Source organism: Ovis aries, chromosome 24, assembly GCF_016772045.2.
Source record: "Ovis aries strain OAR_USU_Benz2616 breed Rambouillet chromosome 24, ARS-UI_Ramb_v3.0, whole genome shotgun sequence".
Classification (NCBI taxonomy): domain Eukaryota; kingdom Metazoa; phylum Chordata; class Mammalia; order Artiodactyla; family Bovidae; genus Ovis; species Ovis aries.
This window is the reverse complement of record NC_056077.1, coordinates 20,969,162-20,982,508: the sequence shown is the minus strand read 5'-3', so window position 1 is coordinate 20,982,508 and position 13,347 is coordinate 20,969,162. Positions and strand designations below refer to the sequence as shown.

At 43.8% G+C, this 13,347-nt stretch overlaps 1 pseudogene; it reads right to left on the bottom strand.

Moving 5' to 3' along the window:
* Positions 1-12,263: 12,263 nt before the first annotated feature.
* Positions 12,264-12,946, bottom strand: LOC114110668 (spliceosome-associated protein CWC15 homolog; annotated as a pseudogene).
* Between the last annotated feature and the right edge of the window lie 401 nt (positions 12,947-13,347).

Sequence of the window (13,347 nt, the reverse complement as noted above, 5' to 3'; positions counted from 1 at the left end):
CTGGAAGGACTGATGCTGAAGTTGAAGCCCCAGTCCTTTGGCCACCTGATGCAAAGAGCCGACTCATTGGAAAAGACCCTGATGCTGGGATAGATTGAGGGCAGGAGGAGAAGGGTGCAACAGAGGATGAGATGGTTGGATGGTGTCACTGACTCAATGGACATAAGTTTGAGCAAACTCAGAAGGATAGTGAAGGACAGGGAAGCCTGGTGTGCTACAGTCCACGGAGTTGCAAAGTCAGACATGGCTTAGTGACTGAACAACAACAGCTAAAAAGTTTAAGAAGAGAGAACACTTGTTAGAATAGATAGGAAACTGCATTATGAAGACAATGACTAAAATTCTAATGGAGCTAAGACACATTAATGGAATAGAATAACGTTTCCAGAAATTGGCATAAATATACAGAAGGCAAGGTGCATGTGTGTACACGCATGCTCAGTTGTGTCCAACTTTTTGCCACTCCATGAACTGTAGCCCGCCAGGCTCCTCTATGCATGGGATTCTCCAGGCAAGAATACCGGAGTGGGTTGCCATGCCCTCCTCCAGGGGATCTTCCAGACCCAGGGATTGAACCTGCATCTCCTGTGTCTCCTGCATTGCAAGAGAAATATTTACCACTGAGCCATTGGTGGTAACTCATGGCTAACCATCCCTAATCCATCCCTACCTCATACCATACATCAGAATTAATTCCTTTTTAAAGTTTTATGTTAAAAAAAAAAAACCAAGGTGCTTGAAAATATGTGGGGTAGATAATTTTAGAATTTGGGATAAGGGAAGATTGAATTTCTAAGTATGGCATAAAGGCAGAAAAAATAAAGGATGAGGGAGATGAATTTTATTACAAAAAAAATAAAAATCTACCTATGACAGTAAACATCAGAAGTAAAATTGAAGGGCAAATGGTGCACAGCACAATATATTTGCTAGATAAAAACATCCTTAATATTGAAACAAGTCTTTCAATTCAAAAAGAAAAGATGAACACCCCAAATGAGTAAAGGACACAGGACCTGAAAATGTAATTCACAAAAGAAAAATTACAAATTTCCCAGTGTACATAAAAAGCATATTTCTCATCAGTAGGAATCAAAGAAATATAAATTAAGACAATAACAAAATGTCACCTTTCTCCAATATAATAGTTAAAAATAATGGGAATTATAATAACCCAGTGTTGACTAGGATGTAGTTTCACTATATTTCTAAGAATTTAACCCGAGAGAATGATGGATGTATACAAAGTTACAGTTCAATAATGATATTCTTCATAATGGTTTTCACAATGGTGAAAAATAAATTAAAAGGTTCACTGTTAGGAGAATTTGGATATGTAAGTAATGTTTTCCCTTTTAAAAATGACAGAGCAAATGTAACAAAATATTAACAGTTGTTAATTGTACATGGTGGGAGTGTAGATGTTTATTATGCTATTCTTTGTACTTTTCTGTAACTTTAAATTATTTCCAAATCATGGTCAAATAAGTTGTTATAAGGTAATTGTTGGCATGGAAAAATAGTCAAAATATATTTTCCCTGAAAATAAATACAGATTATAAGAGTATTTGAGTGCAACTCTAATTTTATTTCAAACACATGGGCACAAAGAAAAAACTGGCATACCAAGTTATTTCCATATGAGTAGTTACATACTTTTTATTTTTTTCTTTGTGCTTCTCTACATTCTCCAAAGTGAACATGTATTACTTTTGTGTGTGGGTATATGCGTGTGTATTGGGGGGAGGTGTTAATATTTATTTATTTAATTAATTGCTTGGCTGTAGCACGCTGGATCTTTATCTTTCTTATGTTGAGGTGCAGGAGCTCTCTAGTTGTGGCACACAGGCTTAGTTGCTCCCTGACATATAGGATATTAGTTCCCCCACCAAGGATCAAACCCATGTCCCCTGCATTGCAAGGCAGATTCTTAACCACTGGACCACAGGGAAGTGCCAACATGTATTACCTTTGAAACGTACTAAAATCAGTACCTAAACATATTTAGAGGGCATGTCCTACTTCCTATATTCCATGACTCTGAACACACATAAAATTCCTTTTTAAAGCTGCAAAGGTCAATATGAAGAGCCAGTAGACAACACAGTAGGTGTCATATTGAACCTCCTGATGTGAGAAATAGAAACAAAGTGAATGGAATTCAGATCTCTTAAGGTTCCTACCAGCAGAAAGTTCTGATGATGTTATCTATTCAATAAATCTTCACTGAGCACCATGTTAATCAGAACTGTTGGGCTACATGTGACAGAATCCTAAATCAAAATGACTACTTTTTTGAGAAAATGATGAGCCCGCAAAGCTGATAGTCTATGGGTAGGTAGACCAGACTCGGCTAAGTCCAGGGACCCAATGACACCATCAAGGCTTAATCTCTCTCCATCCCTCAGATCTCAGTGCTGGCTTCACGCTCAAGCAGATTCTCTCTCACATGGCAAAGATGGCCACTGGTAGCTGCAGACTTTTAAACTGTACCTCATCATATTATATCCATCAAATAAAAAGATGTCTCTTCCTCAGTGACACAGGCAAAGTCCGGAGGATGGCTCTCATTAGCGCTTCACAGTCAGGGATCTATGTCTGAACCAATCAGTGCGACCAGGAAAAATAAACATACTGATTGGCCAGACCTGGGTCACATGTGCACCATGGAGTCTGAAGGAAGTCAGCCCCATCTAAACCAAGGGACAGGAGAAAGGGAGAAGAATGGTTTCCCAAGGGAAAACCAGGGTGCAGGTACAGATATAAAGAGGACTGGGGACTTCCCTGGCCATCCAGTGGTTAAGACCCAGTGCTTCCACTGCAGGGGTGACTGGTTTGAACACTGGTCAGGAAACTAAGATCCCACATGCTGTAGTATGGCCAAAGGAAAGAGAGAGAGAGAGAGAAAGATGGATGGATGATTGACGCTACACAGGCGAAAATAACAGATGCCCTCTTCAAGTACATGTGCATGCCCTGAATGACTGCCTCAGTGGGTAACTGCCTGCCACTGAGTTGCCCCAGTTGCTACAGTACAATAAGCCTTGGGAGGTCTCTGAGGTACTATTGCATTCTTGTTTTTTAAATTCATGCTAAGGAGGGCTTCCCTGGTGGCTCAGTGGTAAAGAATCTGCCTGCAATGTAGGAGACCTGCAATCGATCCCTGGGTTGAAAAGATCCCCTGGAAAAGGAAATGGCAACCCACTCCAGTATTTTTGCCTGGAGAATCCCATGGACAGAGGAGTCTGGTGGGCTGCAGTCCATGGGATTGCAAAGGGCAGGACATAACTAATACACACTTGCTAGGGAGGGACTGCTGGAGCCTGAGGCCCTGGTTCCACCCTCCTAAATTACCTGTCAAATTGCTTACCACTCAGCACTCCCTCGGAGAAGGCAATGGCAACCCACTCCAGTACTCTTGCCTGGAAAATCCCATGGACGGAGGAGCCTGGTAGGCTGCAGTCCATGGGGTCGTAAGAGTCGGCCACGACTGAGTGACTTCACTTTCACTTTTCACTTTCCTGCATTGGAGAAGGAAATGGCAACCCACTGCAGTATCCTTGCCTGGAGAATCCCAAGGACTTTGGAGCCTGGTGGGCTGCAGTCTATGGGGTCGCACAGAGTTGGACACAACTAAAGCGACTTAGCAGCAGCAGCAGCAGCACTCCCTAGTCCCCTTTCCTGATTTATGGTGTCCAAAGAACTTATCAGCAATTGATACACTGTGTATTTTATTTGTTTATCACTTGTCTTTTGCCCCTAGGAAGTAAGCTCGTTGAGGGCATTTTCTGTCTTGTTCATTACTACATCTCCATGCCTAGCACAGTGCGTGGCACATAATAGGTGCTAAGTAAATGTTTGTTGGATGGATAGATAGATAAAAGGATGTATAAACAAATGGATGAATGCAAGGATGAATAGCTTAATAAATGGATGCATGAATGAAAGCATGAGTTAATGAATTTCACCCCTAACCAAAAGAAACATGTGTGTGGGCTAAGTCACTTCAGTCATGTCCAAATCTTTGCAACCCTATGGACCATAGCCTGCCAGGCTCCTCTGTCCACAGGATTCTCCAGGCAAGAATACTGGAGTGAGTTGCCATGCCCTTCTCCAGGGGCTCTTCCTGACCCAGGGATCAAACCCACGTCGTCTGCATTGTAGGCAGTCTCCTGTATTGCAGGCGGATTCTTTATCACTGAGCCACCAAGGACTCCCCAAGCCCCCAAAGGCTGATGCAAATTAGACTCTCCTTGCAGTATGTTCCATTTCCCACCCTGCTCCCACCCCACCCCAAGGAGTGTCCTGTTGACATACTTACCATTCAGAGCAAGAGTTCCTGAGCTCAGCCCTGAGTGACCCTTCCATTTCTCCCCTGGTTCCTTCTGCTCTGCAAGACTCACCTTTTTCCTGAGCAAATAGAACCAGAAAAAACCCTGTAACTAAACCCCTTGATTACAGAAAGGGTGTTTTGTCTCCTGCCAAGGTTCAGCACTATAATAATGTCAATTCCATGCAGCAACTACTCCTATAAAACACCTACACAGAGAGCAAGGAGAAGTAATTGTTTCCTTAGAGCATCAAAACATAGTTTCAGAGACTACAGAATTTAAGGTCAGTCCGCATTTGCTGACCTCCTGTTCAGAAGGATTTTGCCAACTATTCCCTGACGTATAAAGCAGAGACTAGCAAGAAGTGGACCTTGGGGTTCTTTGGGAATGTTTTGGGAAAGCAAATCCAGGAACAAACTGAACTTTCTCCCCATCTTGGCGAATGGTACATGGAGTTATTATGTAGCAAAAGACCATTTGGGGGCGCTCACTGCGCGCTGGGCACTGAGTTACTTTACATACTGAAAGCCATTGAATTCACATATTGTTATGCCCATTAGAGGAGGAGGAAGCTAAATCATGGAGATTAAGTCACCTACCCAAAGAGAGCCAGCTAGTTAGTGCCAGGGACAGTATTGAACCCAGGCCCTTGGACTTCAGCCTCTGCAGTCCTAACTTCCACACCTTGTATGGCCTCCTGTTATTTCCTTTGGACCTAAAAGGAAATGAGTTCTTATTTTTGGAGTCTCAGGCTGGCGACTAAGGTGAGCGTAGAGTGACATCTGGGCTCTATGTGCAGCCCATATTGTCTCATTCTACCATCCTGGCTTCAGTATTTCTCACCCCTATAGTTCCCTGGACATCAGCATTGCACTGGGCAGAGCCTGATCCCTCCATCTCTAAGTTTCTGCCCCAGAAAAGATGCAACTGGGGAGCTTATTAGGGGACTCCACTCTCACTCTCTGGACTTGCCATCCTCCCTGTTATCAAAGCTGTCTTTTGGCAACAGAGCATTTCTGTATCAGAGAGATGGGATTCACCCCCTACTATATAGCACTTAACCCAATTGACCCCAGGCAATCAATTCTAGAAAATTCATAAACACTCTGTACTAGTCAGCTTGGACTGCCATAACAAAATATTGCAAACTAGATGGCTTACACAACAGAATTTATTTCTCGCAATTCTGGAGCTGGAAATCTGAGATTGGGCTACTAGCGTCATCAGGTTCTCGTGAGTTCTCTCTTCCTGGCTTGTAGATAGTCACTATCCTCTCACATGGCAGGTGGGAGAGAGAGACAGAAAGGGAATGCAAACTCTCTTTTCTCCCTTCTCTTCTTATAAGGGCAGGTGCGCAGTTGTTCAGTTGTGTCTGACTGTTTGTGACCCCATGGACTATAACCTACCAGGCTCCTCTGTCCATGGGGTTATCCGGGAGAGAACAGTGGAGTGGGTTGCTGTTTCCTCCTCCAGGGCATCTTCCTGACCCAGGGATCTAACCAATTATCTCCTGTGCCTCCTGTATTGCACGTGGATTATTTTCCTCTGAGCCGTTGTGAAGCCCAAAGGTAAAAATGAGGTGATATAAATGAAGGTTTGTATATAAAGTAAGATTAGCTCAATTCCTTATCAATTTTAGCTATCCTCTGTAGTCTCTAACTTTTCTAAAATTGGCCTAGCCCTTTTCCTGAAGTCTCTGTTTCAGGATGTTTACAGTTCAGGGGTGGGGCAATGAGAAGATGTGGGTGAAAGTGGACTCATTCTAAAACCCACCTAGCTCATCTTAGCCTAATTCAGTCCTAATTCATTTATTTTTGCTCTCACCCTGAGCTCTCATTTGATGCCTTTAAGACAGATTTACCTAAAGATGTGTTTCTGAACCAACCAATGCAAACTTGACGTTTGGAACAAAGATTAGTAAAGTAGGCAGGGGATTCAAAAGCAAAAAGTAGGAATTGTCTTTATTTCTACAAAGAAATTTGCTCATATCCTGCCCCCCACCACCTGGCTTAGCTGCTATTTTCCCAATTTTTACTAAACATAAAGAATAGAAAAATGTTGTTTCTCTCTTAACTCTAAGGAAAACAAGACAACAGTAAATGCTAGGCAACATGCAACCTCAATATCAAGATGATTATAGAGGGTGGTGGAGACGGCGGCAAATAGGAAATTACATTCTGCTCCATATCCTATGTTCAGTAGACAGCTACCACTTAGCTCTAGACCACTAACGTAGAACCACAGGTCTAGTATTGCCAGAAATTCTAACTTCTCAAGAGAAGCTGACCATTTAGTTGTTACGTGAATTACCCTGATTTTTTAGTGATGGCAACTGTTCTTCCAAATATAAGAGCATACGAGGGCCAACATGGTGAAGGCTCAAGAAGACACATCTGTGAGCCAGAAGTGGCCTGAGGAACTGAGCTTGCAACCTTGATTTTAGCTTCTTCAGAGAGAAAAAAGTGGGGAGAGGAGGTGCGCCATTCAGGTCCTGCTCAGAAATCAGATGGCACGTTCAGATTCGTACAACCGGAGAAGGATGTACTAAGAGAGAAACGGATTGCTAAAGTGTGAGTAGGGTTACGGGCAGCCTCAGGGGCCCCCTGTAGGATCTGGGGGAGATCTTGCTCCTCCCCAGTGCAGAATCTGGGATTGGCAGTGGAGTTGTCACCAACCACAACCGAAGGGGTGAAGGGAAGGAGAGCTGTCTAGAGCAAGCCTCTCTGAGAGGTACCTTCTTCTGAGGGACCTAGCCAACCTGAGCTTATCTCTCAGAGAGAAAGGGACCCAGAGAAATAAATGGCTTCATTCTGTTGTTTTTTGCCTCCCATTTGCCAAACCCAACTGGAAGCAAGAGGACATGGATGCTTGTGGATGTACTACATATAGCCCAGCATCTGGGGCATCTTTGTAGGGTAGAGGGTGTGGAGGGGAGATATGGGGGGACGAGAGGAGACTTCTGGCATGGGGAATGGAAGCAACAGATATTGGAGGATTTCTGAGGCTTCTTTGAGGACAGGATTCTGTTGGGTCAGGTCCAAACTCTCAGAGCAGCTGTTCACACAGTCAAGTCACTAACCCCACCCAAATCTTAACTAAGGATGAGGAGAGCCTGGGAAGAAGGTATCACTGGGGGCAGCCCAGAGGAAGGCTGCAGAGGCATTTGGCTGGATGGGCAGTTCAGACCCATAGAGAGGCCCCATCCTCTGCTAAAGGGACAGAATTTAGAGTGCAGGAAGCTTATTGGTAGCTCCACAAAGACGGGGATCTTGATGTTTCTCAAGCAAACTCAAGTAGTGCCTGGCATACAGTAGGTGCTCAATAAATCCCTGCTGAAGGGATGAGATGTTTGGGCAAAGTGTAGCAGTCTGATTATATTCTCAATGGAGAAGCATCCTGTTGTATTTTTCAGCATCTAGACTCCCAGGGCTGTTGAGGTGTTTCTCATCTTTTTAGTAATGGCTCTTGGAGGAACCCTCAACACCAGAAGGGTCCAAATGGGGAAGCCACAGCCTAGTATTACTCTGGGATTTCCTGGATCAGAGAACAAAACCTAAAGCCTGTTCCACAGCTGCCTCCCTCTCACCAGCTGGAGATAACTCTGGGAACAAGTGGCTTGTGTCTCTACATATTTCTTACTTGGCAGATCAACAAGCCGTTGGATTAGAGGATTAGGCGCTAAATGAACGGCTAATGGCTTCTGTGAGATGCTATACAGAGGGCAGGAAGCTGGTGGCAGGAAATGAGCTGACCTGCAGTTTCCTGAGGCAGGTCTCAGACCATGGTCCTGAAGCAGTCCTAAGAAGCAGGATGAGATACATCACTCTTTCTTAAGGCCCATCTTGGCTAATGTCTTAGCTCCTGCCCTGTGGATTGCTAAATCAAATCAAAAGACTCATTCTGTCACTAATATATATTAAACATTTACCACGCACCAGGCTAGTGCCAGGCCCTGAAGTCAGGGCCGTGGATAACACTGGCAAGCTTCCTACCCTCACCTGAAATTATAGTTGAGAGTATGTAAGTCGCAGCCAGATGGAATTTGTAGTAATGCAAATTCTGGAGCCATATGCCTAGATGTTCTGAAGTAAGAGATCTGGAGTGGGGACCAGGAATCTGTATTTGAAAAACAAGCATCCTGGGGTAATCCTAAAGTAGTCAGTCCATATCTTGAAAACCAACTAGTCTACCTGGGATCTTACATATTGAGAAAAATGGCTCCTGGGTCAATTAGCACCTGCCTTCCCAAACTGGGATTCTGCCTCATGGGAAGGACACTAGATTCACAAGTAGGCAGAAAAAGAGAAAAATCTCACATTGTCAAAATTACTCTTGAATTGCTTAAGAAGGTACCATGTTTGAGGGGTTTTATATCATCTTTTAAAAAGACCATCCCAGCCAGTTTTCCTCCACTATAGGGAGAAATCTTCATTTCTTTGATGGCTTGCTTGTCAGTCCTGCTGTTTAAAAAGCACCAATCTTTAAATACTCCACACTGCATGATACTGTCTTTACAAGAGGCACGCAAGGAATAGCAGATTCAAGGCCCCATTTTAGCCTCACTTTGGGGCATGCACTTATTGAATGAAGTGGCAGGAAGAATTGCTAGTGCTATTTAAGTTATTATTTCTTTTTCTTAATTTTCTTTTCAAATCCAAGTAGTTAGATTGGCAGAAATTAAATGGGCATTTAATAGAAGTCCATAGTTCTCGACAGACCATGAAAAGCATCTGCCACTTGCATTTTCCCATTTTGGGAAAGCTGAGAAGGCATCCAAGCCCATGACTTCCTTTGGGGGAATTCTTCACGATTAGGTCCCAACACTTACACCACGTGGTCTACAGGTTATTGCACTCAGGTTGTGCGGTGCTCCACATTCAGCGGTGCTGTTCACATGGACTACGGTGTAAATGACACCCCGGAGTTGCACAGTACAAACCTGCACAGCCTGATGTGATGGCCCTAATTGTACCCAGAAGCGGTCAGGCAACTCCATGATTCAGTTCCAGGCCTTTGATTGGGTGGGTAAGGAGTATACTTATTTTGTTGTTTTCAAATAATACAGCAGTGAAAACTGAGACAAATGAAATACCCAAGAGAATCTGAGTATCCATATTTCCAATTACATTGAACATGCATTCTTCACCCACATGAGTTCCACTGAAATTGGCCCAAGCCCCCTGGGGCACTTCTTGCCTAGTTTTACTTGTTATCCTGGGATAATTGGTTTAAAACTGATTACTGGGTCACTAATTATGGGGCCTATTGACAGTGTATTTCAGCTTAGGGAAGCAATTAAAAAGTTCACCCTAATTAATCAGGGGTAATTAACAGGTCTTAAATTTTGTCAAGAGATTAATTATCAAGAAATCCAGAACAAATCAATGTGCATTCCAGGAGGGAGAGAGAAGGCCAGTCATTGGAGCTGGTGGTTGTTTAGGCCGTTCATTCATTCATTTAACTAATGTTTACTGAGCACCTACATGGTGCCGGGCGCAGAGACCAGGGACTCCAGTGATTTTGCTGATGTAGCTTCCTATTGAATGGGGAGTGGTCAGGCATGTGACCAGATGTTTGTAGAGAGCCTCTTTGAAGACATAATAATAGTAATATTCCTAGCTGCTTGGTTTGAGTGTTCATTATATGCTACATGCATTAGTAAGTGTTTACATCTTTTATTTTATTAAGTATTGACACTGACGGGCTGCCCTTGTAGCTCAGTTGATAAAGAATCTGCCTGCAATGCAGAAGACCTGAGTTTGATTCTTGGGTTGGGAAGATCCCCTGGAGAAGGAAATGGCAACCCACTGCGATATTCTTGCCTGGAGAATCCCATGGACAGAGGATCCTGGCAGGCTACAGTCCATGGGGTCGCAAGAGTTGGACATGACTTAACGACTAAACCACAACCACCATTGACACTGACCCTATTAAGTAAATTCTACTGGTTGTTTAAGAGGTAGGACAACTGAGGCCCAGATAGGTTAAGAAATTTGCCCCCGGGCTATTCTTTGTTGAGCGTCTCCATATGTCACTGTTCTGAGAAAGGAGATGAAATTGAAGTCTTCCCCTAAGGGTAGCTACTAGGAAGGCAGAATAATGAAGTGAAGTTCAAGGACTCTGGAGCCAGACTGCCTGTGTCAAATCTAAACCAACCGTTAGGCAAGTTCATCACATCTCTCTGTGACTCCACTGTCCTCTTCTGTAAAATGGACAAATAGTGGCAACCTCACAGCTCTATTTTAAGATGATGCATGTTGTGGTCTAGTCACTAAGTCATGCCTGACTCTTGTGTCCCCATGGACTGTAGACCACCAGGCTCCTCATAGGATTTTCCAGGCAAGACTACTGGAGAGGGTTGCCAGTTCCTCCTCCAGGGGATTTTCCCGACCCAGGTATCAAACACAGGTCTCCTGCATTGCAGGCAGATTCTTTACCGACTGAGCTATCAGGCATGTAATAGTAGCAACCTCACTGCTCTATTTTAAGATGATACATGTAAAATATGTTAAGTAGTTCCTGGTATGTGGCAAGTGATAGTAACTGTTAGCTGTTGATACTATTTATTACTGCTTTCTCACAGAACCCAGAGTTTTTTTGCCTTTCAGCTCTTGTTCTACCAGCTTGGATTATTCTGCCATGGAGTTTTAGAATAGATTTCTGTTAAGTTTGGGAGTATGCTAATGACTGAATTGTTGCCTTCCCTCAAGTTCTCATGTTGCAGCCCTAACTCTCAGAGTGAAGGTATTTGGAGGAAAGACCTTTGCGGGGGAATTAGGTTTAAATGAGGTAATTAGGGTGAGTGACTTTTGATGGGATTAGTGACTTTTGATGGGATTAGTGCCCTTATTGGAGAAGGCAATGGCACCCCACTCCAGTACTCTTGCCTGGAAAATCCCATGGACGGAGGAGCCTGGAAGGCTGCAGTCCATGGGGTCGCTGAGGGTCGGACATGACTGAGCAACTTCACTTTCACTTTCATGCATTGGAGAAGGAAATGGCAACCCACTGCAGTGTTCTTGCCTGGAGAATCCCAGGGATGGGGGAGCCTACTGGGCTGCTGTCCCTGGGGTCACACAGAGTCGGACACGACTGAAGCGACTTAGCAGCAGCAGCAGCAGCAGCAGCAGTGCCCTTATAAGGGCCTTCCCAGTGGCTCAGTGGTGAGGAATCTACCTGCCAATGCAGGAGATGTGGGTTTGATCCCTGGGTCAGGAAGATCCCCTGGAGGAGGAAATGGCAACCTATTCCAGTATTCTTACCTGGGTAATCCCATGGACAGAGAAGCTTGGAGGGCTACAGTCCATGGGTTGCAAAGAGTCAGACATGACTGAGCAACTGAGCAAAATTTTTACCTTTGTGGAAATGGGAACTAGCATTTATTTAGTTTAAATACATAATCTCTTTAAAACTTTATAATAATTCTATGAAGTAGTGATTGTGTCTCCTTTCATTTTCAATATAAAGATCGAGGTTCAATGAAGCTATTAACTTGACAAAATTGTATAGCTTGTTAGTGATGGGAATGAGAGTCAAGTCTTTGTTTTTACTCCTTTGTTTCTTTATTACCTCAGAACAAAATTTTTTTAAGTTCTAAGCAAGCTGGATATTCCTCATTTTTTAAAAATAGGCAATGTTTTATCAGCCACATACTTTTCAACAAAAAGTTGGGGACACAAATTTGACTATTTAGATTATTAAAATAAGCAGTCTTTTTTCCCATATTTAAAAGAAAACACGTGATTAGAAATATTGAGATGGAAACTGGGTTAAACCAATTCCTAAGTCCTTATCCGGTAAGGAGTCAATAAAGGAAAAGATATTTTGAAACTAAAAATTAGGGAAGCCTATACATAATTTAAATGGGGGAGAAGAAAAAAAAAGTCAGATTGTTTACACTTCACAGACTTCAATTCAGCACATAAAACTGTACTATTTATTTCTCCATGACCTTTTATGAAATTCAGATCACAGCATATCATTCATAAACCTTTGTCTTTCTTCTGATCATCTATACCTTTTGCACAGTTCTTGAAGACAACATCATCATCCCACCTTCTTTTAACTTTGAAGCTGGCCTGAGGCTGGGATGGGCCAGTGAGATTAGGGACAGGGTTTCCACTCAGAATGTTTTCTATAGGACTCTTTTCTTCTTCAGCTTTTGTTCTTGTTCCTTCCTGGCCTGCTCTTCAGTTCTTGCTGTTTGAATTCTTTCCAGCTCTGCAGGAAGAGCTACTGTGTCATCCTCGTCACTCTCCTCTTCAAAATCTTCATCTTCCTCCTCTGTTAGAGGGTGGTCTACATCAAGCTTGGCCGCGGGAATCTGGTCCAATGGAGCTTCTTTGACACTGACGAGGAGGCTGTGTGTTCTCAGGTGGGCCGCTCTCTATTTTTATTTTGCAGCAGCAGCTCTCTCTGTTTTCCAGCTCTCTCCTGAAATCACAGATCCGCATATCTTCAGGGGCATCCTGAGTGGTCTGTCTACATTTTATCTTTGTATGAGAGGGTAGGTCTCTGCTTGAATATTGCTTTGAGCGTTAGTTCAAATCATCTTCACCTTTTCCGCTCCCACCTCTTCTTGCAGGTTCAAAAGCTGGCTGAGCTGCTGTTGTCATCCTTTACACTTCGGATTGTCACAGGGAACCTGCAGACTCTTCACCACTGCCCCACCCGATGAGGGGTGGCCCTCTGCAGAGTCACCTGTACACTGTGCTCTCCATGGCCGCCGGAGACTGGAGAAACTCATCTGCAGCACTGGGTCCTCTGCCTCAACCCCCAGAGGCCCTTACCGGCCCCACCCACAGTCTGGTTTTCTCCTGCCGCTCTTTGGTCCAAGCTCGCACACAGCCTGCGGCCGGAGATCATACAGACGTCATTATGACTTTCAGCTTCCAGAAACCTCTGCGCCTAGGGCCAAAGGCCAAGACCTGGAAGGTATTCCTCATTATTTAGTTGGAAAAGGAAATGGCAACCCACTCCGGTATTCTTGCCTGGAGAATCCCATGACAGAGGAGCC